The 25,522-nt window shown below is 42.4% G+C and overlaps 1 non-coding gene across 1 annotated transcript; it reads left to right on the forward strand.

Moving 5' to 3' along the window:
• Positions 1–15,111: 15,111 nt before the first annotated feature.
• On the forward strand, positions 15,112–15,207 carry MIR9852 (microRNA mir-9852). The gene has a single exon (NR_128546.1). It is a non-coding gene; the product is annotated as a microRNA mir-9852 (primary transcript).
• The last annotated feature ends 10,315 nt before the right edge of the window (positions 15,208–25,522 follow it).

The raw sequence follows: 25,522 nt of genomic DNA on the forward strand, positions 1-25,522 counted from the left end.
AAAACAAGAGGCAATGTACACACTGGGTAGCAGAGAGTGAGTTTTTTTCCTTTTTCAGATTGAAAAGTTGTGGAAAGAAAAGAAAGCCAGATGATTGTCATTTAGTTTCAATGAGTGGCTTCCTCCGAGGAACATGGAAGTTTGCAGATGGACAACTGAGGCTGCCGGCTGGTCATGTTCAAGGGCAGGAAGGAAGACCACGTCAAACAGCATTCACCAGAAGGTAAGCTCGATGAGAGCAGGGACCACTGGCCCCTGAATTTCCTGAGCCAAGAGTAGGGTTTGGTACGTGGAGCATGCTCAAAAAATAAACAAGTTCAGAATTATGAGTGAATCCATTTCCTTTGAAATCTAAAAAAAGGGAAGCAAAAATGGCTTTCAAATGGTAAGGTTTAGAGAATGTGGATAGAATGTGGATAGAAAGTATTTCTGACTGTGAACACTTTGAAACATGTAAGCTGTAGGATTTCTAACCTCTAGAGCTTTATGAGTAAAAAGACTGTCTAGAATCTTACTGCAGCTCCAATTCAACCCCTAGCCCTGGGAACTTCCATATGCAAAAAAAAAAAAAAAAAAGTGGTACTGGGACTTCCTAGCTATTACCCAAAGATTGGGACCATGACTGGTAAATTGCAAATTGCTCCTCCTCTCAGCCCAGACTCTGCAAATGGCCCCAAGTTAAATCTTTGTCTTCATGAACTTGACAGAACTATTTCAACACTCAACTAGCAAGCTAGGGCCATGTATGGCTTGATGATCTCTTTAATCAGTAAAAATTGGTCAGTTATAAGTAAACATGAAACTATACAAGGCAGAGCTGTTGATAATGTGATTTAAAGATTTCAAAGAAGAGCAGCTGGGTACATGGTGTCCTAGACTGCAGTGTCCCTCTTACTTAAAATGTCTTGCCCAGCAGTTTACGTTTTGGGGTCTTATACAATGGATATGAGGTCTGCTGTTTTATCTTTAATAAGTCCCCAGGACCTCACTTTGAAGTGATGACTCACAGAGACTATTTTGTCAGGCCAACTAGGCCATAAAAATATTAAGTGTGGTTTGAAGCAGTAAAGGTTTTTATTATCCTGCTCACTTCCTGTCATGAAGCATTGCATTAAATTGTACTTTAAAAGGATTAATGACCTGCTTGCTATGTTTCACAAGAAATTCATTCCTATAAAGTTTCTAGTAGCATTGATATTAACACTAGCATTAGTTAAAAAAAAAAAAAATAGAGGTACTCAAAAAATATTCACTGAACTGAATTGGGACCTGTGCAATAGACAAGCACAAGACAGTTGGGGTGAAATTTCCCAACTGAAATTTCCCTTTGTTTTTATCCAAAAGTTGTCAGACTTTATCCATTCACTATGGAATTGGATAACATGTTCTGAGGCAACATCAGAATAGGACAAATACCTTACTTAGCATTTCTTATCGTTCAGCAGGGCAAGGTAGGCACCTCGTTCCAGCAGATTGTAACCCATGGGCATTACCTACCCTCTTTGAGGCCACTCAGCTGACGAATTGACCAAACCCCCTTCCGATGTCATTGTCTTTTTCAGTCCAGCAAGAAAAAAAAATTACTTATCTTTGCTAGAATTGTGTGGGACTTAGAATTTGCTACGTCATCTTGCCAACCATCAGCCTACTTTTGTGCTCTGCTGAATTTGGTCTGCTGCTTTCAGGCCGTATTATCTTTCGAGAATGTGTCTGTCATCTAAGGCCCCCCTTTCACATCCAGTGGGAACAACAAACGGATGTTATTTTAGTTCCTGCCTTGTCCTTTCCTTAGATTCAATACTTGGCTCTCACTTTCCCTTGCTTGTTCAGTTTCCTTTTCCAGAAATTGAGGGCGATACTGCGGATTGCTTGCACTAAGATAAGTGATGTTTTACAGCATTTTGTTAATAGCCAAGTCTTTTAAAAATAGCTAAACTAGAGAGTTCCCATTGTGGCTCAGCAGGTTAAGAACCTGACATAGTGCCTGAGAGGATTCAGGTTCGATCCCTGGCCTCGCTCAGTGGGTTAAGGATGCAGCATTGCCTGAAGCTGCAGCATAGGTCACAGATGTGGTTCAGATCTGGCATTGCTATGGCTGTGGCATAGGCTGGCAGCTGCAACTCTGATTCCACCCCTAGCCCGGGAACTTCCATGTGCCACAGGTGAGGCCATAAAAAGAAGGGGAAAAAAAAAAAATCTGACTGCAGCCACTCAGGTCACTGAAGAGATGTGGGTTTGATTCCCCAGCCCAGTGCCTTAGGCTAAAGGATCTGGCATTAAAAAAAAAAAAAAAAGAAAAAGAAAGAAAAATGGAGTTCTGTCATGGCTCAGCAGAAACAAATCTGACTAGCATCCATGAGGACACAGGTTTGATCCCTGGCCTCACTCAGTGGGTTAAGGATCCGGCATTGCCGTGAGCTGCAGTGTAGGTCGCAGACGCAGCTCAGATCTCATGTTGCTGTGGCTGTGGCCTAAGGCAGCGGCTACAGCTCCAATTCTACCCTAGCCTGGGAACCTCCATATGCCATGGATGTGGCCCTAAAAAAGGCACACACACACAAAAAAAAACGGCAAACAGCTTAACTAGTCAATGTGTATCCCAACTCCCAGGTCCTAAGTTTGGCAGCATCTCAAATGTGATATTTCCATGTGTATTGCACCTTCCATTTGGCTGAAACATTTTCATTTGATCAGGCAAAGTGTGTAAAAAAAAAAAAAAGACCTGACATCTGCATGTTCCTCATTAAGTTTGTATTGTATTCTTATACCTCCCTGCAGAAAAAATATTTCAGAGTACTTCCAGAAGAGGGCAATGTTCCTGAGGTTAACTTCGCTAATAAATTTCCCAAACACCAAGAAATTCACACTAACTCCAGATTATTTATTCAAAAGCACTCTCCTGCTGAAGGCTTGAGAACTGATGACTTTAGGAAAACATTGGATTTGTACAGATTCCCCCTTATAAATATTACTGTAATTTTCCTTTTCTCAAGAAATCTGAAACATTTCTATCTGTTTGACATAACTCTTGCTGGGGCCTAAAATTTCTGGGAAATGTCTCTGGGTTATGCCAGAGTCTTTGGTTTAATGATGCTGACAATTCACAAACTTTGGAGACGGGTTTGCCCCTGGAGACTGAAATATTGGTATTATTTTAGATGGGTGCTTGGCTGCAAAGCTCACCATCTGATCTGTAAAGAGAAGGACTTAGGAAAACACACTTGATTTTTCTTCCTTCTCTCAAAGGTTGGAAGGAACCTGACTTGTGAAGCTGTGGGTCATGAATCACTCTGCTGACTGCCCTGCACATTTGATAGGTATGACCCTGAGTCCTCACGGAAACCTAGAGTAAAGAACTCAACTTTCCGGAGTTCCCATCGTGGCTTAGCAGTAACAAACCCGACTAAGATCCATGAGAACATGGGTTCAATCCCTGGACTCGCTCAGGGGGTTGAGGCTCCATCGTTGCTGTGAGGTGTGGTGTAGGTCGTAGACGTGGCTCAGACTGCACGTTGCTATGGCATAGCAACCTCTAGCCTGGGAACGTCTCTATGCTGCCAATGTGGCCCTAAAAACCAAACAAAAAAAAAGGAAGAAGAACCCAACTTTCTCCCCCACTGAAAACTGCCTGCTTGTGACAGGGACTCTCCCTAGAAAGAAACCCTTTGAATTTCAGTAGAAAAATAAATAAGTAAATCACATCCTTCCTAGAAAGATTCCCTTCATTCTGCTTCAAAGGATTCTAGCCCAAAACATCCTATGGAAAGCGTTTCCAGAGTGTCCTGCTGAAGAGAATTCAGATGAGTTTTCAGTGGCCTGGGCAGTCTGTCTCTCCGGAGCGGACAGCCTGTACCAGCCAGGCACATTGTAATAAAGAGTGACTTGCCAGTAGTCCTGGCCCATCCCAAGGAGAATTTTGCCTGAAAGATCTCGAAAAAGCCAAGCCAGCTTCCATTAACCTCTCCAACCCTATAAAATTATCGCCTGGGAGGACATCGATTTATTTATTTGCTTTGTTTTGCCTGCCAACATCCTTTCCCCTTTCTTTTGGCTAAGAATTCTTGAGAAATGGACCTGTGATCCCAGTTTGGACAATCATCTTTTCTCTGCTTGGAATCTGACGCTGGAGCGAAGTGACGAAAGAACAGGAATGGTGAGGTGCAACCCTCTCAGAACAGCCCAGGGGAGAGACTGGCCATTCGCTCCTGTTATTGAGATGCTTAGAGCTTCCTTAGGCTCTTTGCCGTCTAAGACCTGGCCACTCAGCTCGCCCTTGGATTTTGTGAGCTTAAGTTAACCAGACATCATCTCTGCTCTTTGCTACCAAAGAGCCCTGAGCAAAACATTGCCTGACTATAACAGAATTCTATGAATCCCTATGGGTGAAAGACCACTGGACTATTCATTATACCACAGATTGCTGGCCAAAAAATAAAAACAAAACCTTCTAAAAAGCGAAAAAAGGCATGCAGTGTTAAGTTAGAAAAGCAAAGTTAGGGCTAATTCCCTCTCAAAAATCCTTTCGAAACAAGGAAAGCAGGAAACAAACCATACTATATAGAGATTTTTTTTTTCTTTTTAGGGCCACACCTGCAGCATATGGAAGTTTCCAGGACAGGGGTCAAATCAGAGCTGCAGCTGCATCCTACGTCACAACCACAGCAATACCACATCTTCAGAGCCCATGTGAAATCTGCATCGCAGCTCATTGAAACACTAGATCCTTAACCCACTGAGCGAGGCCAAGGATCCAACCCACATCCTTATGGATACCAGTCAGGTACATTACACACTGAGCCACAATGGGAACTCCCTCACTGATGTTTTATATGAAATAATTTGAATTAAAAAATGCCTAGTTTTAAGTGAAACAAGTAGAATATGATAATGTCATTTGGTGCTATACTGCAATCAACACCAGAGTTTTACTCAGAAATATGGTAATTTTACTTTTTAAAAGGGCTTTGGACCTGGGTATTTCATGCCTAATCCACTACTCAAACAATCTATATTCAAAGTCAAAAAAAAAAAAAAAACCCTGTTAGTACAGTATTTTCAGAGAATTTTTACTATCACCATATTACAGACATGGAAAATGAGAGATGGGGCCTCCGCCTCTGACACTGATGGTTACATTTGCGTAGTTATTGCTAAAATTTAACAATTTGCAGTTGTAGGTTCATAAAAATCATTAGTGTTTATCCCACTATTACTCTTCTGATTAATTCTAGTAGATTAAAAAAGTTAAATTTTTGTCAAAGAAGTATCTATCTTGCTGCTCTGATTCGACCGCTAGCTGGGGAACTTCCACATGCTGAGGGTGTGGCCCTAAAAAAATAAAAAAATTTTAAAAATAAAAAAAAAAAATCAGCGAAACTAAATATAGCACACATTCCAACACAACATTTACAAACTAAAGTCATCTCCAGGAAAAATGTATTTATATATATATTAAGTACACATTGTCATTCTAAAATAAAGTACTCACAATTAACATTAATAAAAATAATGCTCAAAATCAAAGTCACTAACATGAAAGTGAAAATATGTAAGGAATAGTAAAAGATTAACAAGGAGGTATTATTTATTTATTTATTTATTTATCTTTTTTAGGGCCACACCCACTGCATATGGAGATTTCCAGGCAAGGGGACAAATTGGAGCTACAGCTGCCGGCCTACGCCACAGCCACAGCAATACAGATCCAAGACAAGTCTGCGACCTACACCACAGTTCATCGCAACACCAGATCCTTAACCAACTTAGCAGGGCCAGGGATCAAACCTGAGTCCTCATGGACACTAGGCAAGTTCGTTAACACTGATCCACAACAGGAACTCCCAATTTAATGTTTTTAAATGCTATCTTTAAAAAAGCCATATGTCAGAGTTCCCATCGTGGTGCAGCGGGAACGAATCTGACTAGGAACCAAGAGGTTGCGGGTTTGATCCCTGGCCTCGATCAGTAGATTAAGGATCCGGAGATGCCATGAGCTGCGGTGTAGGTTGCCATGAGCTGTGGCTCAGATCTGGTGTTGCTGCGGCTGTGGTATAGGCCAGCAGCCGCAGTTCTGATTTGGCCCCAGCCTGGGAACCTCCATATGACACGGGTGGGGCCCTAAAAAGACAAAAAGACAAAAAAAAAAAAAAAAAAAAAAAAAAAAAGCCATGTGTCATTTTTCAATAGCACAAATTTTCATGCAAAATTTTCTACCTGTTGAAAAAATTTTTTTTCTAACAGTCTGAAGACTAGTGAGGAGATAATTATGTCAACAATAAATATTTCCCTTTTGTTCTTATATCTACAAATAATATCATCTCTTTGTTAATAAGTTTAAGGAGATCTTTTTGAATGCTTTTTTTTTTCCATGCAAAAGCTGTCATTTATTGATAGCAATCTGCAGTTTTTGTTTCAAAGAATATGTTTATGGCTTGTTTTATCTGCTTTATCATGTTTAGAGTTCAATACTATTGTGTTCATATTCTGCTAGTTTGAAAAAAACTTTGAACAAAAATAAGAAATATTCTTACAATAGAAGTTCGTAATAGCACAATCCAGTTGCTTTTTTGCATCTTGCAGTGAGCAGATCTGTCTAGACTTGTGGCCTGTGCCTCAGATTATCTTTTCATTTCAGTTGAAAAACTGAGTCATAGCTCTTAATCTTGAGACATCACTGATTCAAGTTTCAGATATTTTAAATAATAACATTACTATACCAAGTAAAAAAATGTGATGATTTGGTAGTTAAAAATAGTCCAGTATGCCAGACGACTGGAGTCCTGAAAACTAATCATGCTATCCTTCATAGAAAGAGAATTCAAAGTGTTCCATACACTGATTTTCAGTTTATAGAAAACTGTCAACCTGAAGCTGACAGCACTAATGACCTGAACCCAGCCAAAACCCAGATTGGGACTTGAACACATGTGCCAGGACTCGAACCCAGCCTAATGCCAGGTTGGGACTTGAACCTACGGTTTTATGTTTGAGTTACCCTGTGTCTAGACTCCTTAGGTTCAGGTTCTTTATGCCTCTGGGTAGAAGGAATTCATATCAGATTTAATAGGATAGGACGCTTATAAGAGATGCAAGCAGGCAGGTAAGGAAGCTCTACCTAAGGATATGGTGGGCCACGGTTTCATCATCCAAGGAGACTGGGGGTTGGAAAGGCCTGCCTCTTCCTTTGCGGTAGTAGTAGCTTCTCCTTAGTAACCAGTTAAGATGTGTATTCAAATCAGCTGAAGGGAGGTTTTCAAATTCTTGCCCTTGGTCTCAATCTGAATGCAGGCCTCATCCCATCCCCCACCCAATGACATGAGGCAATTAAACCACCTCCACTGGTTAAGTAAGCCTGCCTTTTCTTGAACTTATAGTGGTCTCCAGCATCTCCCAGGTATCCCTCTTTATCTGTGACCCCCTATTGGGACTTCTACAACCACTGTGCCTACTCTATCCCTATCAGAACTCTTCACCTTCATCCATATAATTTTCAACCACTAAGTAGTATCAGTTTATATCAGACATAAATATCCAGTATCATCAGAAATTCTCAGAATATATATACACTTTGAAGAAAGAAATATATGGTTATTATCTGATCATAATTACTTACGGAAAGCAGTAATTCAGTAATTCAAAATTCTTGTAACCACGGTGAGAGAGGGAAGATGTGGTTTTGCCAGCCATCACTCAATATTTATCTGCCAGCCTATCCCTAAAAGCCTTCATCCAAGCGTCTGAGATCCACTTACTGGCGATCTCCAAGGATCTGTTGAGGTTAGGGAACAAAAGGAAAGTAGCTTAAAAACTAGTGATGGTTTCTAGTCTCACTCCTTAGTCTCTAAATTATCTTTTCCTCAATTTCCTATATGCTAAGTGGTCGGGAACTTGTCAACCTATTCTCTACCTTTATGTCTCACTAAAGATTCGAATGTGTGAATCTCTTTGAATAGGCCGGTAGAAGAATGATCTGAATGGACAGTCCCCTAGTGGATGTTAGGAGTCACTGTAGAGGGGTGCTTTCAGACAACCTGTGTCAGTCAAATGCCCCCAGAATGGAAGTCCACCATTTGACATTCGCTTCTGGGGTTGAGCGCAACCCTCTGCACACAGTACTCTTTCTACCTCTGAAGGCCCTGGAGAAAAAGGCCCTTCCATCACTGTCCTATTGGTGTGGACTTGTGTTGCAGATGATGGCAGGACAGAACTGCACTTAGGGTGAGAAAAACAGTGCAGAAAGCAGGGCTCAAGGGACAAAAGATCACCTCTCCTTGCTCCCAGGTTTTTCCCTGGGCCCAACTTTATCTCTCACTTTCTTAGTTCGGAGTGGCTCTCTGCCTTAATGCTCAATTTATTCAAGCATAAATTCTCAATTTAGTCTAGGTTGCTCTCCAGCCTATATTTGACAAAGTCAATTACCCACTCCTAACTTTGGACCAACCCAACTCTGAAGTTAAGGAAGTTGCTTCAAAAAAAATCACAGCAGGCAAGAGAAACCCCCTTGAATATAGAGACCAACAAGGCTGAGAAGGGAAAGAAAGGACTGCAGGATGAATGAATGCTCAGAGCAATGCATTAATGGTTTGACGCTACATGCTTGAAGTTCGGGAGGTTAAAAATACTTCTGGATGTACCCAAGCTTCCAGTCTGTCTTGCTGCTTCCTGTTTTAAATATTTAGGCTTTGGCACACAATAGTGGGACTTCTCCTTGAAGAGGTATGGAAAGTGGGAAGTCTTTCCTTTTAACCCTCTCCAGTTTAAACACCCAACCCAGCCTAAGAAGTTACACCACTGCACAGAGTTCACATGTGTGGACTGGCCTTAAGGACCAAAGGGAGCCTCATGGGCTGGTCCTGCTTTCCATAAGGTCAGAAGCGTGGCAAAAAAAAAAAAATCATAAATATAATTAATTTTTGAAAAGGTAATTGTGCACAGCAGACAAATCTGTGAAGAAAACATCTTCATTAGCGGTGTGCATTCATCTCTCTGGGAATCACCCAGGTAATTGTTCATTATACCCACATGGTCATATAACTTGAATTTGAAATGCCCAAACACAACTCTGTGAGATAAGTCTGGTCTCTGCCTATTTCCTGTCATTTCATTATTTCCCATTCTGGAGACCATCACCGGAGCATTTTTCTAGAATCTTCCTAAGAGAAGATGTGAGTAAGAGGCTTGGGAGGGAGACCACGGCAAGGTGATGTCTCCAGAAAAGCATTTAACCCTGGGTGTTGGTTGCAAAGTACTCAGAAGGACTGTGGACCTCTGATGACGTGGCGTCATCTTAGCTAAAGCTGGTCAGATTCAGAGGCAAAGAATTATCCTTATTTTAATTCTCTGGGAGGAAAAAAAAAAAAGTCCAAACACAAACTACTAGACAAGTGTTCCATGAGGCAGCGGGTAGTTCAAGTCTATTACCTTCTGCCAAGCGTCTCTCTAGACCCTGAAAGGCCGTGGGAACACTGAATCCCCCAGTTATCTTTCAGAATAAAGACATCGGAGTGACAGGAAGAAGACCTAGAGTCCCAGGTATCAAATGCAAAGAATAATTCCTAACCTAAATTATATCCCAGCTTCTCCTCACCAGATCGCATGAAGCTCCACTTGATGACAGAAAACCAGATTCCACCAAATCTGATTTTTTCTCATCCTTCTTTTTCTTTTTCCCTTCCTTTCCTCTCTCTCGATCTCTCTCTCTTTCCTTCTTTCTTTTTGGTCGTTGTTGTTCATCAGGCTGATCCCTTCCCAGAATAACCAAAACAAAATGGAAACTGGGTGGTCGTGAAATAGTTCAACTCCTCGTTCTCCTCGGATGTCTTTTTTTTTTTTTTTTTTTTTTTTTTGACAGCTCTCAAGGCTCTGCCCCAAAGGTTGCGTTTCGTCAACATCCCTCCTTCCAGACCCGAGCTCTGAATTTACACACTGGGCAGAAAGTGTTTCTCCGCCTGGGGATTCTCAGGATGCCCAGCCCAGCCAAATGGGAGCAGCTTTCCTTCTAGACCGCAGTCCTGCGGCCCACCTTGGAGGCTGAAATAAAGCTACTGTACTCAGCCTCCCAAACCTCACCCAATGCCCACTAATAACATCTGCTTTATAGCCGGCGTTCCTGCAACCTGCTCTCGCCTGGCTCGCGCGCCCTCTCCGAGAGGATGTGCTCTACTATGCGGCAGGTCTGGTGGAAAGTTGACAGTCTCCAGGCCAAGAGCAAAAGCAGCCAGCCCTGGATAAATGACTTGAAGTACTTGCTCAAGGGACCCTTTCCAGGTACAGGAGCTCTTCTTAACCAGATTTGGCCTGTGCTGGCAGACAGCCTTGTTCAGGAGCCCATTAAAAAATCAAAATACAGACACCGTTTGGAAAGCATAGAAAGCTTGACTCTGACATCTCATGTATTAAAACATTGTTACATAAAAATGACCGCAAAGCTCCAAAATTCATACTTTCCTACCTTGTGAGCCCGGTCGCCACCAGGAAAAAACCCTAGGGAAGTGTGGGGCCGGCTTCGGAGCCTCAAGAGGCCTAGGGGGATAAGGCTGGAGCCACATTCCAAGCCTTGGGGGCAAGATCAATGCTCTGGCCCTTGAGGGCGGCCCAGTCTGAAGCGAAGTGGGTGAGCTGGTGCCTTCATCTCACCACACGAGTCTGGGGGCAAACACCCAGCCTGACCCACGGTGGAACCGATAGTCTCTTCCGAGGCCCCCTTTCATCTGCCTCATAAAGCCCCAGACAAATTGGCACAGCTCACAGTTTTTAATGAAGCGCCGGCTCCACGCTGGAGCCAAAGGGGCATTACAGCCTCAGAATGAGGTCCTTTCATACCCTCTGAAATGGTGATATAGAAGGCCAGACTTCTGGAATAACTTTCTGCTGCAGGACACAATACTGGTCATGGAATTCGTTTCATTTTTCCTCCTCAAGTCTTAGTAGCATCCAGAATGGATCTTTTCCATCTCTGTTCTGAGGTAGACCAGAGGCAGGGTCTTGAATAGCTGAGGTGACCAGCCACTCCAAGGCTAGAACTCAAATCTCTTGTGTATTGATCGTGGGAGGACATTTACGGAAAGCAGATGACAGCCCAGCTTTACAGTTAAGCTTTACAGTTAAGCTTTACATGCATTGCCTCATTCAATCAAGCAATATCCTTCTAGTAAACCTACCATTTTCCTTTTCTATGCATAAGGAGCCCCAAGTACAGAGAATGTAAGGTCATCAGATAATCCCATTCTGTCCCTCCTTAGTAAACAGTGTGCCTTTGACATTGGTCAGCCATGAATGCATGGTTAGACACTTGGAAGATAAAGAATTTTGAAAGCAGTTGACTCCTGTTTAAATCCTGACTCTAATACTTCTCAGGTTCTTCACTTATAAAATGGGACCATCTACAGACTCAGGGTGTCTGCACTGGACGATACACAACAAGAGAACACAATTGAAATGAGGCCACCAAGAACTGTGTAATTTTACTGTCAAAACTTCAGCAGTTCCACATTGTTTATAAATTCTTTTTCTCAAGAGAGAGCATGATACAGGGGGTGCTAATTCTTTGTTTGTTTGTTTGTTTGCTTTTCAGGGCTGCATATGGAAGCTCCCAGACTGGGGATTGAATCAGAGCTACAGCGGCTGGCCTACGCCACAGACACAGCGACACCAGATCCAAGCCACATCTGTGACCTACACCACCGCTCATGGCAACGCCAGATCCTTAACCCACTGGGCCAGGACAGGGATCGAACTGGCAACCTCATGGATACTAGCAGGATTCATTTCCACTGCATCAGGACAGGAACCCCTATTCTTAGTTTTGAGTCATGATTTATCCACTTACTGGCTGAGTGGCCTTGAGCAAGTCATGATCCCTTGAGCTTCCGTATCCTCATCTGGAATCGGGAATAAACATGTTCATCTGGAACAGTGGTTGTAAAAATTTTGTGACTTGGAAGTGGGATGCCAGAACAAAAACTTAAAATGTAAAAATGGCTTTGGAACCAAGCAGTGGAGGGAAACTGGAAAACCATAAAGATTTTTAGGACCGTATTAGTGAAAAATTAAAGTGCCTTGAATACACTGTTCATGTAATTTGGGACTTTGAGGAAACTGCCAGTAAGGACTTAAAGGAAACTGAGGAAAATCTTGCTGGAAACCAGAAGAAAGGAGATCCTTGTTATGAAGGGGCAGAAAGTTTAGCAACACCGTCACCTGCAGCTGTAGGGGAAAATAGCAAATATACCCAGTGACCTGGGTGACCCAGCCTGTGATTTTTCCAGCAAGAGTGTTCCAGTGGTACACTTTCTTCTCACTGCTTATAGAAGGTAAGACTGTTATATGAAAACTATTACATTGAACATGCCAGAAAACCTTTAAAACCACTAAAAACAAAGATTTTGAACCTTATCGACGCTTCCAGATGACAAACAATAATAAATTTTAGGAAGGACTTTCAAGCAAAGATCAAATACAGAATACTTCCAGGAAAAGACTGTCCCTCAGAGTGCTATTCATTTGGATCAAGTCCCCACAAAGATTTTTTTTTTTTTTTTTTTTTGTCTTTTGCCATTTTTCTTGGGCCGCTCCCGAGGTATATGGAGGTTCCCAGGCTAGGGGTCTCATCGGAGCTGTAGCCGCTGGCCTATGCCAGAGCCACAGCAACGCAGGATCCAAGCCACATTTGTGGCCTACACCACAGCTCACGGCAACGCCAGATCCTTAACCCACTGAGCAAGGCCAGAGATCAAACCCACAACCTCATGGTTCCTAGTCGGATTCGTTAACCACTGCGCCACGATGGGAACTCCCCCCATAAAGATTTTAAGAGTTTGACTCACATTCAAACAACGGGACTTTTAAGATGTTGGTGGACATTGTCCCTCCATGGACGCTTAGGCCCTGTAGGAGGACCTCTCTCAAGAGTTTTATGGGGTTTTATCTCATAGAGTAAACCCCAATAGGATTCACAGAAGGCCCAAGACATGTTTTAAAGAATTATTTCAGCTTCAACTGAAAGTTACAGAGAAGAGGACAAAATGAAAGAGGGCATGGGGCCCCAAAAACTCTGCTGACAAGAGGCAGGTTGAGAAAGATACTCAGAGGCAAACACATGCTAATTTTCACGAAAGAAGAAAGTTGGTTCCAGGAGTTCCCACTGTGGCTCAGTGGATGAGGAATCTGATTAGCATCCATGAGGATGTAGGTTTGATCCCTGGCCTCCTCGCTCAGTGGGTTAAGGATCCGGCATTGCCCCCAAGCTTCAGTGTAGATTACAGATGTGGCTGGAATCCCGTGTTGTTGTGGCTGTGGCGTAGGGCAGCAACTACAGCTCTGATCTGATCCCTAGCCTGGGAACTCTGCAGCCATAAAAAGAATGCGGAGGGGAGGAGGAGGACTCAGTGGACAAAAGCAGGCGGAGTCCAGAAGGCAGAACCAAGAGTGATGTAGGGTAACCCCTCATAGGAGTATGTCAGAATCCCAATCAGGGAACTTCCATGTTTGCGCAGCTGGATTTCAGAACAGCTAAGGATTCTGGTGTGCCTCCCACTCTCCCCATTTTTGAGCAGAACTATCAGTGGTGGCTATCCCATGCCTATCTCACCAGTGCTGATTGTGAGGTTTACAGAAAAGAGGAGCCACACTCAGGGAAACTGTGCCTAGACCCGAGGTAGATGACAACATCCTAGACTTGGAGCTGATGCTCTAAAGGGATGAGAGCTGGGGAACCTTGAGAGGGGAAGGGTGTGTGTATTTTGCACGTAGAAGGGAGATGAATCATTAGGACCCAGAGAATGGACCCAGCCAGCTTCCAAGATGGTGCCCTATTTTTCACACCTATGTATGGTCCCTTCTACAAACACCAGAACTTGTCTGAGTGACTAATAGAATATGGTAAAAGTGGTGTTATATCACTTCTGAGATTAGGTTGTGGTCTCAGTCTTGGTCTCTCTCTCTCCGATCTCTCATCCTAGGCAAAGCCAACTGCCATGTTGTTGCTCTACAGAGAGACTCACGTGGGAAAAAACTGAAGCCTCCAGTCAACAGCCATGTGAATGAGCTTGGAAGTAGATTTTCCAGCCCAGTCAAGTTTTCAGACAACTGCAGCCCCAGCCAACATCATGATTGAAACCTCACAAGAAATTCTAAGCCAAAATTACCCAGCTACGTTGCTCCTGGATTTCTGAACCTCAGACAGTATGTGAATTTAAAAAAAAAATGTTATTTTCAGCTGCTGAGTTTTGGAGTAATTTGCCATGTGGCGATAGATAGTAAATATGGATAGCTCATACAGAAAAACATGTTGCCCTACTGTGGTGAAAAAGAACAAATGTCTGTTCAGTTAAAAGGATTTATTACCTAAAGACGTCTTTTTTTTCCAAAAGACGTGGGATAATAATCATGAAGACCCATTTGCTACACGTCACCCTGTGTACGTGAAGAACACGAACGTACAGAGATGCCTTCTCAGGCTAACATGTCATCTCTGGAGAAGGGGGGACCAACTTCTACCCCATGAGTTACCAACCCCATGCGTCTTTGGGTTGGTAGACAGCTTTTGCTTTTACCAGTGTGCCGTTACCCGTGTCTTGTGTATAAACTCCTATTAATATACATTTGGTGCCAGAACAGTCCTATAATTGGGAAAAAAAAAAATGCTAGTGTTTATTATTCTCCAGACTCCCCACCTGGGGGGAAGTGGGGGACCGGATTTTAATCCACTTAAAAGGGCTCAGGAAGACACAGGCGTGGGTGAAAGCAGGGGCTGGGCCTTTTCATTACCGCAGCACAGACTCTGGATCCCCACCCTCCTGGGAAAGGGTTTTGAAACCCAGTGTGACAGACAGTCAGGGTGGAGCCCGGGAGAGGAGAGACAGGGGGCTGGAAGAGCCTAAAAAGAGTCAATTCTGTTAACCAAAGTTTCCATCCTATTGAGGATAACTGAGGCATCTCCCTAGCGCCTGCCTGTGACAAAACATGCTGTAGCTGGCTGTCACTAAATAAAGCAACAGGAAAAGGAGGACAGTCTTGTCAGCAACCCCCAGTTTCAGCGGGATGTTTTGACTGCAGAGCGAGGAGGCCCCTTCACTGAGAGTGACAAGAACTAATCTTCTGCATGTCAAAACACATCTCCTTGGCTTCTTTTCTTCCAGAAACCTCCACCTCCCGCCTCCTTCCGACCACATTAGAACCTGGGATCGGGATCGTGGGACCAAATTTGCTTTTGATTCTCTCCAGGCAGCCATTTAGCTGTCTTTCTCTTTCATTGCTCTCTTTCTCGCTTTCTTTTTTTCATGCGAGTTGAGTGCCAGTGAGAGAAGCCAGATGGAAACTAAAGCTCTCTGTTTATGACTGAACAGGTACACCACAAACAGCAGGGTAAATGTTTCACCCCACTGCCTCCCACACGCCCAGACTGCCCCAAACCCCACCTGGATCAGTTTCTAGCAGAGGGCTTATGGTTCCATGTCTATGCTTAGTGAGCCTGGTAATATTTGCTTTAGAACAACATTTGAATAGAGGCCCCTCAGAAAATTCACATTTCCATATTTACTGGGGGATTTTTGTTTATTACAAAGGAGGTTAAGAAACCATTCTGTATACTTGCTAAGTGAACAAAGCAGCCTACAAAAGAGCATGCCACGAATCATCATGTGAATCACCCTTTGTTAGCATTTACTTGGCATCAAGACCTGGGCTGGGCCCATCAGGTCCGTAGAGATGAGTGTATGTGAGATGAGATGAACTTCTCATGCCCGTTGTACAGATGCGAGACTGCGGTGCAAGGAGGTAAAGCAACCCCTCCGACGGAAGAGGACTACCTCTGGGGAGCAGGGGGGAGGTGCGGCAAAAGGAATCTTATGCTCTTTTACACTGCTAGAAATTATTTACCATTTTTGTTATTCAGTGCATTTTAAGGGATAAGAAAATAATTTCATTAAAAACACACACACACGCGCATTTGCAGAGTTCTCCTGTGGCACAGCAGGTTAAGGAGCCAGCATTTGTCACCGCAGTGGCTTGGGTTGCTGCTGTGGTGCAGGTTTGATCCCTGGCCCAGGAACGTCAACATGGGGTGGGCATAGCCAAAAAAGAAAAAAGTATTTGCTTAAACTCACAGAGCTGTAAGTGACCCGGGAACTCCAGGGTAATTTATCTTTCTCCCCAGTGCACAGGCTCTTCATCACTCTGCTATGACCCAACTGTTGGAAAAAGGAATCGATAGGAGTTCTCTTGTGGACAAAGGGTTAAGGATCTGACATTGTCACTGCAGTATCTCGGGTAGCTGCTGCGGTACAGGTTTGGTCCCTGTCCTGGGAACATGCCACGGGCATGGCCGAAAAAGAAAAAGAGGAAATGGAATCTTTAGACACTGACCAGTGTGTGCACAGTACTGACTCTGGGAGGAGCAGTGGGGTGGAGGGACCACATGAGCTATTGTCCCAAAGCAACACTTTTGAGAGTGAAAGGAGGTGCTAATTGGACTGGGGCTGTCCTGGGAGCACTAGTGTGTATGGTCAAATTGGGGGCAGCTGTTTTCATTCTGCTCTACACATTTCAAAGATTCTTTTTTTTTTTTTTTTTTTTTTTTTTTTTTTTGCCTTTTCTAGGGCCACACCTGCGGCATATGGAGGTTCCCAGGCTAGAGGTCCAATCGGAGCTGTAGCCGCTGGCCTACACCAGAGGCACAGCAACGCAGGATCCGAGCTGTGTCTGTGACCCACACCACAGCTCACAGCAACACCAGATCCTTAACCCACTGAGCGAGGCCAGGGATCAAACCCGCAACCTCATGGTTCCTAGTCAGATTCGTTAACCACTGAACCACGACAGGAACTCCCACATTTCAAAGATTCTGTCTTGAGCATGGATCACTTTAATAAGGACAGGAACAGTGTTGGGTACCATATTTTTTTCCCTTGTTAGGGCCACACCCCTCGGCACATGGAGGTTCCCAGGCTAGGGGTCGAATTGGAGCTGTAGCCTCTGGCCTACACACAGCCACAGCAATGTCAGATCCGAGCCACGTCTGCAACTTACACCACAGCTCACGATAACACCGGATCCTTAACCCACTGAGCAAGGCCAAGGATCAAACCTGTGTCCTCATGGATGCTAATCAGATTCGTTTCCACTGAGCCACGACGAGAACTCCTACCATTTAAAAAAAAAAAAAAAAAAAAAAAAAAAAACAGAGACACTTTCAGTTCTGACCCTTATGGATGTACATTTTTTTCATTCCAATCAATAACTCAAAACTCACATACTTCAAATTACTCACCACCACAAGCACAGAGCGCTGACAGTCATCGATGTGGCAATCATTCTGAGGGAAACGCTAATATTTAATCAACGGGCTTGGAAACACCTCTGGAAGTCAATCCACAATAGCAATAGGGCAACAACCACAGGATCATGGCTTCCGCTGTACAGGTGGCCAGCCCGAAGGTTCTGGAGCACCTCCCCAGAGGTTACTCTGTAAGTTAGTCAGCCTCTGCTCCACCTAGCGCCTACTTCCGCTGTGCCTCTGAGCTGGAAGACAGTTTCCAGTTCTCTGCGGCTATTCATAACTTTCTCCGAAGAAATAAAAGCCAGCTTTGGAAGAACATATGTGTTACCTTGGCCACATCAGGCACCAATACACAAACACCATTTCCATCTCACCAAGACTATCAGTAAATAACGTCCTTTGACTCAAAACAGGGGATGAACATTTCTCAGTAGGGGCAACCTCGTCTGGACCAGTTCAGATGACTAAGGGACCTCAGGAAGTGGAACCATGAATCAGAAAGCGACCTCCTTTCCTCTGACTCAATGCTGAGCTCATGAGCCCAGGTGGTGTCCGGGGGACTGTGTCCCTGGAGGTGCTGAACTCCTTGCAAACATCCAAAAACCAAGGAAAAACTTACAGCCTTTGCTACCGCTCCCTAAACCAGACTCTAAGATATTATTTAATCTCATAACAGTGCATAGTCCATATCATTATCCCATTTTAAAGATGGAGAAACTGAGGCTCAGAGAGCTTGCCAACCCCCCCCCCACCAAGTTTGTGCCTTATCAGTGCTCTTTCTATTATATTACACTGCCTCACAATAAGAAGCAACAAGTAACAATTAAAATGATGTAAAACATTCCGCAAGCTCCTTACTCCTAATTTTGACTATGATCTTTGTCACGTCCATTTTGATAAGCTCTATCAGCAGTAATAGAGCTTTTACATATGTTTTTCATTCCTTCCATTCTATTCACAAACTTGGGCAAGTACCACCCAATTTTCAGTATGGTTATCATAGTTAGAGTATTATCTATTTTTCTTTTATGTACCAAGAGGTCGGTCTAACACATACAAGTAAATTCTTAAGAAGGAAATAAGTAGCAAACTTTTCCAGCAGGTATTAGCTTCAGCCTCAAAGGCAGTGCAGGAGTCGCCCACGTTTTAGGGGGTCCACTGAACCATTTCTAGGAACAACCAGGCCACAGCAGACCCCGTGGCCCCTGTAGTTACAAAAGCTGGGGTTTGTCTGGGTAACCCCTCAAAAGCAATTTGAAGCCTCTCAACCTAAGCACAAGGCTTGCAATTCAGATTTTACCACTAGGTGGATGGTAGTACTTTGTATACTTAGTCATGGTTTGGCTGACTGACTAGTAAAATTTCCCCAGGACCTGATGAACATTTAAATTTATAAAGTCAGTTTATACCAGCTTTAATGAAAGACTATGAACTCCACTGAAAAATAAGACTTTATCTCTTAAAAGGGAAGAGCGATAAACAAAATTGACACACCTCTGGCCAGACTCACCAAGAAGAGAGAGAGAACCCAAATAAAAAAAAAATAAAAAATGAAAAAGGAGAACTCTCAATGGATACTTCAGAAATAAAAGGGGTGAGAGAACAACAAAAACGTGATATAAAAAAAAACTCACTTATAATACTAAATCCTACTTAAATATGCTATTTTGTAAAAAAAACAACCTCTTTCTGAAATAAGTGTTAAGAAGTAACTATTCTGATTTGGGACAAAGAGAAAACTTCTTCAAATTGCTATAATTTGGTGCATTTGTCACTAAAATTCAATCACTGCTGAATCTAATTTTGGGATTGCTCTATTTTTAAGAAGAAATCTTCACCTTTTATTTTTCCATATGTGGAGTCAGTTGTCAGGAGAGTCTCAGACTGCAGATGTGACAGAAGGTAGAAGCTATGCCACCCTCTCAGGGTGCAGGGAAATCCACATCATAAAAACTCCTTGTAAGGTCTTACTTCCCAGCCCCTCCTCAGTCTTGCGTAGTTTCATGTGTCAGAAGACTTTGAGGAAGATGTAGGTGGCTCTTTGATATTTTCCATTTCTTGGTAACTTTCCCCTTTATAATCAGGAATGATTTATTTCTCCAAGAAACTCATTTCCATTCAAATTCCTAGAAATTTGAATTCTAGAATCAACATAAAACTACAATACTGAGGAAGTTCCCTTGTGGCGCAGTGGGTTAAGGATCCTGTACTGCCTAGCTATGGCAGAGGCCACAACAGAGGCGCAGGTTCAGTCCTTGGCCTGGGAACTTACATGCCGCAGGTGTAGCCAAAAAAAAAAAAAAAACTATAATAATGATAATAATAAATATATCAATTAATGCTTATATTGTGCATAAAATATGCCAGTCACTACATAAGCATTTTATATATTTTAACTCATTTTAAGCTATGACACATCAAATATTAAAGATTATCTATGAAACACTCCTAAAAAACTCCAAGTCTCCTTTTAAAATGTTTTTGGGAAGTTCCTTTGTGGCACAGTGGGTCAAGAATCCGGCGTTGCCACAGCTGTGGTGTAGGTCACAACTGTGGGGTTTGATCCCTGGCCCTGGAACTTCCACGTGCTGCATGTACAGCCAAAAAAAAAAAAATTAAAAATAGAAATTCCCGCTGTGGCACAACAGTATTGGTGGTGTTTCTGCAGCCCCAGGATGAAGGTTCAATCCCCAGCGTGGTACAGTGGGTTAAAGGATCTGGCATTGCCTCAGCAGCCACGTAGGTCACAATTGCGGCTTGGATCTGATCTGATCCCTGGCCCAGGAGCTCCATGTGCCGTGGGGCAGCCAAAAAAATAAATAAATAAATAAAAATTTTTTTAAATTTTGCCAAATGCCTATTGAATGATGCCATTTTTTTTAGTTGAAAATTTTCATTAAATATAGTTGATTTAAAATGTGCCAATTTCTGGAGTTCCCGCTGTGGCCCACCAGAAATGAATCTGACTAGGAATCATAAGGTTGCTAGTTCAGTTCCTGGCCTTGCTCAGTGGGTTAGGGATCCGGCGTGCCATGAGCTGTTGTGTAGGTCGCAGACACGGCTCAGATCTGGCATTGCTATGGCTGTGGTGTAGGCCAGCAGCTGTAGCTCCAATTTGACCCCTAGCCTGGGAATCTCCATATGCCTCAGGTGTGGCCCTACAAAGCTAAATAAATAAATAAATTTTTCAAATGTGCCAATTTCGGCTATACAGCAAAGTGATCCAGTCATATTTATGTATATGTATAGTACACACACACACACACACGTATTTTTTTTCCCTTTCTTATATAACCTTCCATTATGGTCTATCCAAAGAGACTGGATATAGTTCTCTGTGCTATATAGCAGGTCATTTTTAAGCAGAAATAAACAGAGTTTTTATGTTCAGATAAATCTTATATATTCACATACACACTACACACCTCTTCTCATCTCTTCCTGTAGCTTACTTTCCCAGGTGGTCTGTGGATCCTGCAAAGGTAATCATCCTTCTTGGCCCCATCTGTCATTCTTCCAGTACACTTTTCTACCCAAGAACATGGTTCTCTGATCAGCAGCATCTGCATTTTACTTGGAGTTTGTTGGAAAAGCAGAACCTCAGGCAATCTCAATTTGCAGAACCAAAAAAATAATCATACCTGTCTACAGAGTAGTAAGTAGTGGAGGTAAGGCCATTTTTTTTTTTCTGCCTTGAGAGTTAAGCAAACCTCCCTTGTCCCGATGCTGAAAGCTTAACATTAATAGCAGAAAACAATGTAAGTATTTTCCTCAAATATTTGATCCTATGGAGCAAGCATTACATGCTAGGAGTTGATCTCTTTTCAAGGATGTCTATTCAAAATTATTCAATTGGCTCCTTTTTTCAGATCATTCATAATTACATGAAGCAGGAGCCAATCATAATTCATCATGTATCATGAATGGCATTGCTCCATGAAGGTCCCCCACGTGTGTCCCCTGCTTTAATCTAAAAATGTGGAACGTGAGGGTGGACATTGCTCTGTCTCATCAGCAACCTCAGAAATACTAAACTGCTTTAATATTTGAGAGAGTTCATTATGACTGAGGAGCATGAAAATACATTCTTTGGATGCCAAGAAGCAATGGGTGTTTCTAGCAGCTGTGGAACGAGGTGTTTGTGAAATTAAGACTTGGGGAAGGGGGCGATTTGCAAGAGATTACAGCTGCTGCCACCCCATGTCCTGCTGCCCCCATTCCACGGCTGCTGCAAAATTGAGGCTGACAAGTTTGGGGTTTTTTTTTCAGTTTGTTTTCTTTTTCAGTTTTATTGAAGTATAACAGACAAAACTGTTTAAAGTGTACAACGTGATGATTGGACGTATCTATATATTTTGGGAAATGCTTACCACAATCAAACTAATTAATATACCCATAGCTACACATAGCTGTGTGTGTGTGTGTGTGTGTGTGTTAAAAGTGTTTAAGGTTTACTCAGCAAAATTCAAGCACACAACCAAGTAATATTTACTACCCTCACCATGCTGTATATTAGCTCCCAGAGATTATTTATCTTATAACTGAACTCTTTGACCAGCATCTCCTCATCTCCCTTCCCCCTCCACCTTCCTCCTCAACCCTGTGGCCCTGGTAACAACCACTCCAGTCCATTTCTATGAATTCAAATTAAAAAAAAAATTCCACACATAAACAGGAGCCAAGATATGGAAACAACCTGTGTATCTGTCAAAAAATGAATAGATAAAGGAGTATGTGGTGTGGCTAGATAAATAGATATAGATTGAGATAAATGATAGACAGTTATATAGATGGATTGATAGACACATACATAGATAGATGTAGATAGATGACAGATAGTTATATAGATGGATAGATTTCAATGATAGATAATAGATACATAGATACATAGATAATATGATAGTTACATAGATAGGTATATATATTGAGATAGATAATAGATAATAAATAATAGATAGATAGATAGATACTCAGTGGAATATTATTCAGTCATGGGAAAGAAGGAAATCCTGTCATTTCAATAATATGGATGAATCCTGAGGACATCACGCTAAGTTAAATTAGCCAGACAGATTTTAAACTTTAAGAGATAAAAAGGGATCATGGGGAATTAGAGGGTGAAAGAGAAGGGGGTAAATCCAAAGGCATGTGCAGCTATTTCCAGCCCCTCCTCAGGTTAAGAATAGTAGCCCGGGGGGCTCAAATATCTTATCGAGGGAATATCTCTCTGGAATTTCTGTTTGATGCTCTGTCTTGAAATTTTTAATCATGTATAAGAAAGTTAATGACAGGAATTAAATATCTGTTTTTCATAATCTCTAATCTTGTTCAAGGAAGAAGAAGAAATTTATTTTGTAACTGAACTCTTTGACCAGCATCTCCTCATCTCCCTCCCTGCTCCATACATGGAGAAGAGACGTATGTTATAAATACCACTGGCTTCTTGACTTTGTTAATGTGTGTGGTTGAATATTAAACAATAAGCTTGCATTATAATGAATAATAATAATAGAATTTGTTAGTAGTAGTAATAAAATTTAAAACTAGTGTTTTGCTTTTTTAAAAGAAATTTTTCAACTCAAGTCCTCAAGTTCGCTACCAAAAACTCAACTTTTGAAGGCTCAAACAACCTTCCAATCTACAGTCCTTCCTCTGTCTTTCTTGGCGAGCTGACATGCAGATCCTTCTGCACCAAGTTCCCCAGAAACTGGGAGGTGCTTATACATCGTGGTTAGTGCCGCTGATCTCCATTTCACTGCCTTTTTACCCCAAAACCACTGAGCACTGAGTAGAACCGGAGCTCTCACCGGAGTTAGAACTGCCCTTTGTAGGGCATTTGGAAACTGGCCTGGTGACTTGGTTGTTTTATTTCCTAAACTCAGTGCACAGTATTTCCAATATTACATATTCTTCAATAAATAGAACAGTCAGTCCTCTACAGAGAATTATCCAGCATCCCATATAACTTTTGTGTGGCCCAAAGACATTCATAGGTAAAAATTTCTGTTTCTAATTTTCTTCCTTAGAACATAAGTCCATTTTATATACAGGAATCAACTATTTTTTGCATCTGCAATGAGGTCCTGCTGTACAACACGAAGAGCTATATCCAATCACTTGTGATAGAACATGATAGAAGATAATATGAGAAAAAGAATGTGTGTGTGTGTATATATATGTATATGTATATATGTATATATCCGGATCACTTTGCTGTAGAGGAGAAATTGACAGAACATAAAAAAACTATTTTTTGCATATGACTATATGATGAATTTGCCTAAAAAATAAAAATAAAATAAAATAAAATAAAAAATAGAAAGGAGTTCCTGTCGTGGCGCAATGGAAATGAATCCGACTAGGAACCATGAGGTCGTGGGTCTGATCCCTGGCCTTGCTCAGTGGGTTAAAGATCCAGCGTAGCTGTGACCTGTAGTGTAGGTCGCAGACATGACTCAGATCTCATGTTGCTGTGGCTCTGGCGTAGGCCAGCTGCTACAGCTCCGATGAGCCCCCTAGCCTGGGAACCTCCATATGTCATGGGTACGGCCTTAAACAAAGACAAGAAATAAATAAATAATAAATAAATAAATAAATAAATAAATAAATAAAACATATGATGAATTTTCCAGAAGTATCAATACTGTGTGAGTCAAGAGATGCTTGTCTTTTTTGCACTCAAAACCTTTGCTTGCACTCAAATCCTCTTCACCAACGGTAAGGCTGCGGCAGGTATTTGAGTCAGTGATACAACACACCTTTATCAGCCAGCATGTGAAGCTATCCCGAATAGAGTGATTCCTTGTAGGTGCAAATATCCGTCTACTTCATTGTCTCTTTTAGAATACATGTGCCCAAACATGCATATTGGTAATCATATTATTCATTTATCAGTTATTTTCCTTTTATTCCTTCTTTGTCTTACCACCAGGGCATCATGCTGATTTGTAATGAAGTGTGTACAGGGAGACTGTATTATGTATAAACTACATGTCAAACTGGAAGAGAGAACATTATAAAATACAATAAAAAGCAAGTGTTGAGTCTACCCTCAGCGAGTGGTTGAGACGACTGGTGTAGACCATTTCCTTGGAACCTAAGATCCAAAAGAAGAGAAAAAGACCAAGCAAATGGAAACACTAGAATGAGGGCTTGAAAATTAGGATGCATCAGAGTTCCCATTGCGGATCAGCAGGTTAAGGACCTGATGTGGTCTCTGTGAGGATCTGGGTTCAATCCCTGCCCTTGCTCAGGGAGTTAAGGATCCAGCATTGCCTCAGCTGCAGTGTAGGTCACAGCTGCAGCTCCAATTTGACCCCTGGCCAGGGAACATTCATATGCCACAGATGCAGCCATAAAAAGACAAAAAGAAAAGAAGATAAGGATGTGTATAAGACCCAACTTTATGGAGTTCCCGTAGTGGCTCAGTGGTTAATGAATCCGACTGGGAACCATAGGGTTGCAGGTTTTATCCCTGGCCTCTCTCTTTATCCCTGGGTTGAGGATCTGGTGTTGCTGTGGCTGTGGTGTAGTTTGCAGACGCGGCTCAGATCCTGTGTTGCTGTGGCTCTGGCGTAGGCCGACAACTGTAGCTCCGATTGGACCCCTAGCCTGGGAACCTCCATATGCCTCGAGTGTGGCCCTAGAAAAAGGCAAAAAGACACAAAAAAAAAAAAAAAAAAAAGACCCAACTTTATAAGTGGTACTTTTTCAAGATAACCCTGCTCCCTGGGTCTTTCTGACGCTCTCTGCCTCCATCTGAAGAATGACTGCTACTGTCTGTCCTTCTTCTTCTGGGAGATCACAGCACTGATAGAAAGACAAAAACAAATAGTGGGTATGATTCACTACAAAAGAGAAGCAGAATACTTAGTTCCCCTGGTGAGGCATCTCCCATCATTTTACAATAAAATTTCAGGATATCTAAAACCAGGTGACAGCCCATTAATTTCAACTGATTTTCCATAGCCCGGGGCTAATGAATGTCTTAGAGTGACTTTCCCCGTTTCCTGATATGAAATTCCATTCATTATAATCTCATATTTGTAGTCACCAGTCTCCAAGATGGACCCTTTAATATTCCTTGATTCCTGCAGTTCATGTTCTCGAGAAGGCTCTTTCCATACCAACGGACTAACATGTGTAACAGATATGATATTAGGGATTTGAGTGTATGGAACCTCTGAGATCACGTTGTAAAGAGCATTGCAGCTTCTACCATGCTCTCCTGGATCACACACTCAGGGG

Source organism: Sus scrofa, chromosome 5 (genome assembly GCF_054392235.1).
Source record: "Sus scrofa isolate SSC_HxYL_T2T_F1_AM1 chromosome 5, Sscrofa_HxYL_maternal_Yorkshire_Landrace_v2.0, whole genome shotgun sequence".
In the NCBI taxonomy this organism is placed as follows: Eukaryota; Metazoa; Chordata; class Mammalia; order Artiodactyla; family Suidae; genus Sus; species Sus scrofa.